Source organism: Silene latifolia, chromosome X (genome assembly GCF_048544455.1).
Source record: "Silene latifolia isolate original U9 population chromosome X, ASM4854445v1, whole genome shotgun sequence".
In the NCBI taxonomy this organism is placed as follows: Eukaryota; Viridiplantae; Streptophyta; class Magnoliopsida; order Caryophyllales; family Caryophyllaceae; genus Silene; species Silene latifolia.
Window position 1 is genome coordinate 178,137,496 of NC_133537.1, and position 5,390 is coordinate 178,142,885.

The 5,390-nt window shown below is 41.4% G+C and overlaps 1 non-coding gene across 1 annotated transcript; it reads left to right on the forward strand.

Moving 5' to 3' along the window:
- Window positions 1-4,627: 4,627 nt before the first annotated feature.
- Window positions 4,628-4,734, forward strand: LOC141625838 (small nucleolar RNA R71). Its single transcript, XR_012535588.1, has one exon. It is a non-coding gene; the product is annotated as a small nucleolar RNA R71 (small nucleolar RNA).
- Window positions 4,735-5,390: the final 656 nt, after the last annotated feature.

A 5,390-nucleotide genomic window follows, 5' to 3' on the forward strand; every position in this document is an offset into this window, starting at 1 on the left:
CAATATTATCATCAACTTCTTCATCATTTCCAACAACCTCATTGTCTCCCACCACGTCCCTAGATGCACCCGGAAATAAGACTTCTCTATCCACCCAACTAGGCAAAGGACAAGATGGATCAAGGAGTCCTTGCCTAGCTAGATGTAGGAGGGGTGGATATTGAGCCAAATACGCATTTTTCCGATCTTCATGGGCTTGCTTGTACATTGCTTGCATGAGAAGAGTCACATAGTCTTTCCCAATTTCAATTCCTTCCGGCTTGAACTCTTCATACTCAAAGGGGTAAGGTGGTATGACAATGGAAGAGGAGGGGGTTTCAAGATCACCCTTTTGTTGTTGAATGATATACTCGGCTTCTTCGGAAAGGGGAAGTAGATAATTGGTCCGGTGGACGCTTAGGTGACAAATCTTCGAGGGCAAGGTGAACGATCTAGCTTCACTAGTTAACCATCCATATTTAGTGTCAAGGGGGTTATGGGCAACCCACTTGAACTTGTGAATCATAATATGCATATCAATAAGATGGCCACCTTCCTTTGCTTTGTACTTCTTATCCTTATTGAAATTAGGATCAAAGTGCTTAGCTAGGACCGTGACTAGGCCGCCATTGACAATAACGGTCGTGCCCTTCTTCCCACTATCAACATTGAGCCATCTATCAACCAATAGCCTCAATGAATTGTAAGGCTTGGTGTGAATTTTTCCGATATTCAAAGCCGATTCAAGGAGAATAAAATCGAGTCTTGTGAAATGATTGGTGTCTTTCCTAGCAATTATGGTATTTCCCACAACCTTGTGCCATACTCTTATGCCCGGATGATGGACCAAAAGAGCACGACATGCATGAAAATCCTCAAATTTCTTCCCGGAGATTGCCTCCCAAAGAGGCTCGGGGTCATACTTTCCATAATGCTTAAGATAACTCGATTCATAACTAAGACCCAAAATTTCACCTAATTCCGTAAAGATAATGCGTCTACTAACATTAGCTAGACGAAACTCGAGATTTTCTCTATTCTCAACTTTGGTGACTTTCAAAGAACTTAAAAATTCCAAGACAAGGGAGGGGTATGTCAATTCCTTTGTTTCAAACAATTTCTTCAATCCCATGGCTTTGAAAAAGGCTTTTGTTTGTTCAAGAACACCCAATTTTTCCAAGGCATCTTTACATATGAATTTGGTGGATTGAATAGATTTCATAGCAAACTTGACAAAGGTATTTCTATGGGTATCGGAAATAAAAGTTACCTCCGGATAATGCAAAAGTTGATTAATTACCGGAGTAGAAGATGTTGATGGTCCCATAGAAGGTTGTTGTTGTTGTTGCACTTCCAAGTTTGGTGTTGCCACCACCATAGCCAAAGCTTTCTTTGTTTGAAGAGCCTTTTGCCTTTGTGAGAGTGCCTTAGCCTTTGGTGCCTTTGTTGCCTTTGTTGCTCCCTTAATCCTTGCCATTGATGAGCTTAACCAAGAAAAGAGTGAAAAATCTTCAATTTGTAGTATGCCCAAATCGATTTGAAGGTGAAAGGCTTTGCCTTTATGAAAATAAGAATCGACTCAAAGGTTGAAGATTTTGTTCTTGGTTTTGATTTTTATTGAAGAAGGAGTGATTAATTTGTTGTTGGAAGGATGGTTTGATTTGATTTTGGTGAATGTTGTTGAGGGTTTTTGTTTTTATGATGGAGAGGATGAGGGTTTTGATGTTGTGGGTAGTGTTTATGAATGAATGAATAAATGAATGAATGAAGGTGGGAGGGGTTTTAAAGAGACCGAAAATTTCAAAACTGCAGGGGCAATCCGTGCGGATTAGGCTCAATCCGTGCGGATTCTGCTTCTTCTACCTTTGCAAAAACTCGCCTAAAGACGGGCGGATTTGGTACAATCCGCTCGGATTTGCTGAACATGGGACGGGCGGATTTGCTCAAGGACGGACGGATTTTGTCCGAGAGAAATTTGCTTGTTTTCCTCACCGCAAAGACGGGCGTCTTTCTCACAAGACGGACGGATTCTTCAGGACGGGCGGATTTTCAGAAATCCGCTCGGATTCTTTAACAGTCAAGAAAATTTCAAAATTCAGCTCAGTTCAAGGCGGGCGTCTTTTCTGCAGGACGCTCGGATTGCATAAGACGGGCGGATTCTTGGGAATCCGCTCGGATTCTTCCTCTGTGTACACGGATTCAGTTCCACCCGTGCACAGCGCATTCCCTTTATCATTCTTCCATTCTTTCTTTCAAGTCTTGTGTTATTCATTGTGGGGGCACTACTAAGGCATGGATAGCCTAGGCAATTGCCATCCCCACACTAAGGTAAAGCACTACACATCAATTGAAATTGTTAGTCCCTCCCTCACTTCTCTCTTACATGATAATTATTTTGATCAAAGTAAATAAAAATCCAAAGATGACAAAAATGCAATACAAGAATTGAAATGTAAGTTAGGGAGTTAGAAATATTTACAAGTGGTAGTTTAGGGAGGACTCCACCAAACTCTCATTCTTGATGAGATGTCAAGGGGGCATGTTCAAGGTGTTGTTGATGTTGCTCAACACCTTGAAGAAGTAATCAAAACCTTGTTCATTATTATGGTAGAGGTCCTCAATAGACCGTGGCCCTTGTTGTTGATCATGATCGATGGCATGTCCAATGTAGGGATTAAAAATCCCTTCAAATTCGTCGTCCCAAAGACCACAAACTTCATTGAGTTGATCATTGAAAATCTCTTGCTTAGATGGAGACAACTCTCCCAATTTCTTCTCTTGGCCAATGAGGCCATCCTCTTCTTCCTTGGTTGATTTTGATGAGCTTTGCAAGCTCTCCTTGTTACTATTCACTTGCTCTTTGAATGGAGCATCTTCAATTTTCTTCCTCCATTGGAGTTCCGATTTCTTCCTTTCATCTTTTCGGCTATAATGATCAATCATGAAACATGGCTCATGCAAACGAGGAGCTCTCATGGTTTTGTAAAGATTGAAAGTTATGCTTTCATCTCCCACTTCTAGAGTGAGCTCACCATGTTTCACATCAATTACCGCACCGGCGGTGTGTAAGAAAGGTCTTCCTAGGATGATTGGAATGTTGGAATCTTCCTCCATATCAACAATGACAAAGTCCACCGGGATGAAAAACTTCCCAATTCGCACGGGGACATCTTCCCATATCCCTAACGGTGTCTTCGTCGATCTATCGGCCATTTGGAGTGTGATGTTGGTGCATTTAAGCTCTCCCATCCCCAACCTTTTACTTACCGAGTACGGCATGACACTCACACTAGCCCCTAAATCACATAAGGCTTTGTTGATCGTCGTGTCGCCAATGGTACACGGTATTGAGAAGCTTCCCGGATCCTTTAACTTTGGAGGTGAACTCCCTTGAAGTATTGCACTACTCACCTTAGTGAAGGCGATAGTCTCAAGTTTCCGGATTGACTTCTTCTTTGTGAGGATATCTTTCATGTACTTCGCATAGGCCGGAACGTGATTGATTAATTCCGTGAAAGGAATTGAGACTTCTAAATTCTTCACAATTTCCATGAACTTTCCAAGTTGATCATCAAATTTGGGCTTGGCTTGACGACTTGGAAAAGGAAGTCTAATCACAATGGGCTCCTTTTCTTTGGCCTTGTCTTCATTTTTCTTTGAACTTTTTTCTTTTGATGATTCTCCATCTTTGGAGTTTTGCACAATTTCTTCCTTTTCACTAGCTTCCACAACTTCATCCTCAACTTGCTTCTTCGGTGCTTCATACCTTGTACCACTTCTCAAGTTAATGGCACTAACCGTTTCATGTCTAGGGGGATTACTTTGAGGTGGTAATTGCCCCTTTTTTCTTTGTGAGCTTGAAGATGCTAGTTGAGTCAATTGTGTTTCCAACATCTTGGTGTGAGATAGAATGTTGTTGATGGTGGTTTCTTTTGCTTGGCTATCTTTTTGCATTTGGGTGAAAAATTCTTGTTGATTCTTTTGCATTTGGAGGACCGCTTTTTGGACATCAAAACCTTGGTCATTTTGGTGATTGTATGGATTTTGATTTTGGTAACCTTGGTTTTGATTGTAAAAGGGTCTTTGATTTTGGTTTCTCATGGGTGGTGGAGTGTATGTTGTTTGAGGGTTTTGAACATTTTGGCTTTTGTATGAGAGATTTGGATGGAACTTGGTGTTTTCATTGTAAAAATTTGAATAAGGGGTACCACTTTTATATGCTTGGAAAGCATTCACTTGTTCGGTTGTTCCCCTACACTCACTAGGGTCATGACCCAAAGTTCCACAATTCTCACATATCCCACTTGGGATTGATGAGGATGCCGTCATGGCATTGACATGATGCTTCAATGATTTTGAGTTTTCCTCAAGTATAGCCATAGCTTGTTCAAACTTCAAGTTGATTGTATCGATATGGGAGCTTAGTTGGGCACCTAATTGAGTAACGGCGTCCACCTCATACTTTCCTCCTCTAGTAGCCTTGCGAGGACTACTATATTGTGAATTGTGGATTGCCATCTCTTCAATTTTGCACCAAGTTTGGTTGTCATCAACCTCGGTGAACATCCCATTCGATCCCATATTGAGAATGTTCCTAGAATTTTCATATAAACCATTCCAAAATTGTTGCACCAAAAACCATTCGCTAAGTCCATGGTGAGGACATGAGCTACAAATTCCCTTGAACCGCTCCCAAGCTTCATACAAAGACTCTTCATCCCTTTGCTTAAAACCCGTAATTTGAGCTCTTAGCATGTTGGTCTTTTCCGGTGGGTAGAATTTTTTGTAGAAAGCTAGAGCCAACTTCTTCCAAGAATCTATTCCAAGGGTGGCCTTATCAAGGCCCTTTAACCATTGCTTTGCGGTGCCGATTAAGGAAAAAGGAAATAAGACCCATCTAATTTGGTCTTGAGTCACGCCCGTTTGAGAGATAGCATCACAATAATCGCAAAAGGTTTCCATATGAGAATGAGGGTCCTCACTAGGCATTCCCCTGAATTGGCTCCTCTCAACTAGTTGGATGAAGGCGGACTTGGCAATAAAATTTCCGGTGAGATGTTGCGGTGTAGGAGTACCATTTGGTAGATTCTCCTCGGTGGGTACGGAGTGTGACGAGAATTTTGGCATTGTAGGTGGATTTTGTGGGGTATTGTGTAATGGGTTTTCTTCTCCTTCTATTGCGAAAGGATTGAAAAACTCACTAGTGGGTTGAACAACTTCACTAACACCTCTCAAATTCCTCCTAACAAGTCTCCTATTGTTCGTCAAGGTTCTTTCGATTTCACGGTCAAAAGGTAACAAATCACTTTGTAACCTTCTAGACATGCAAAACATCAAACAACTCAAAAACAATTAGAACAAACCTTGAGGAGTTTTACTTCCTCAAGGTGAAGAAAGACACAACTAATAAC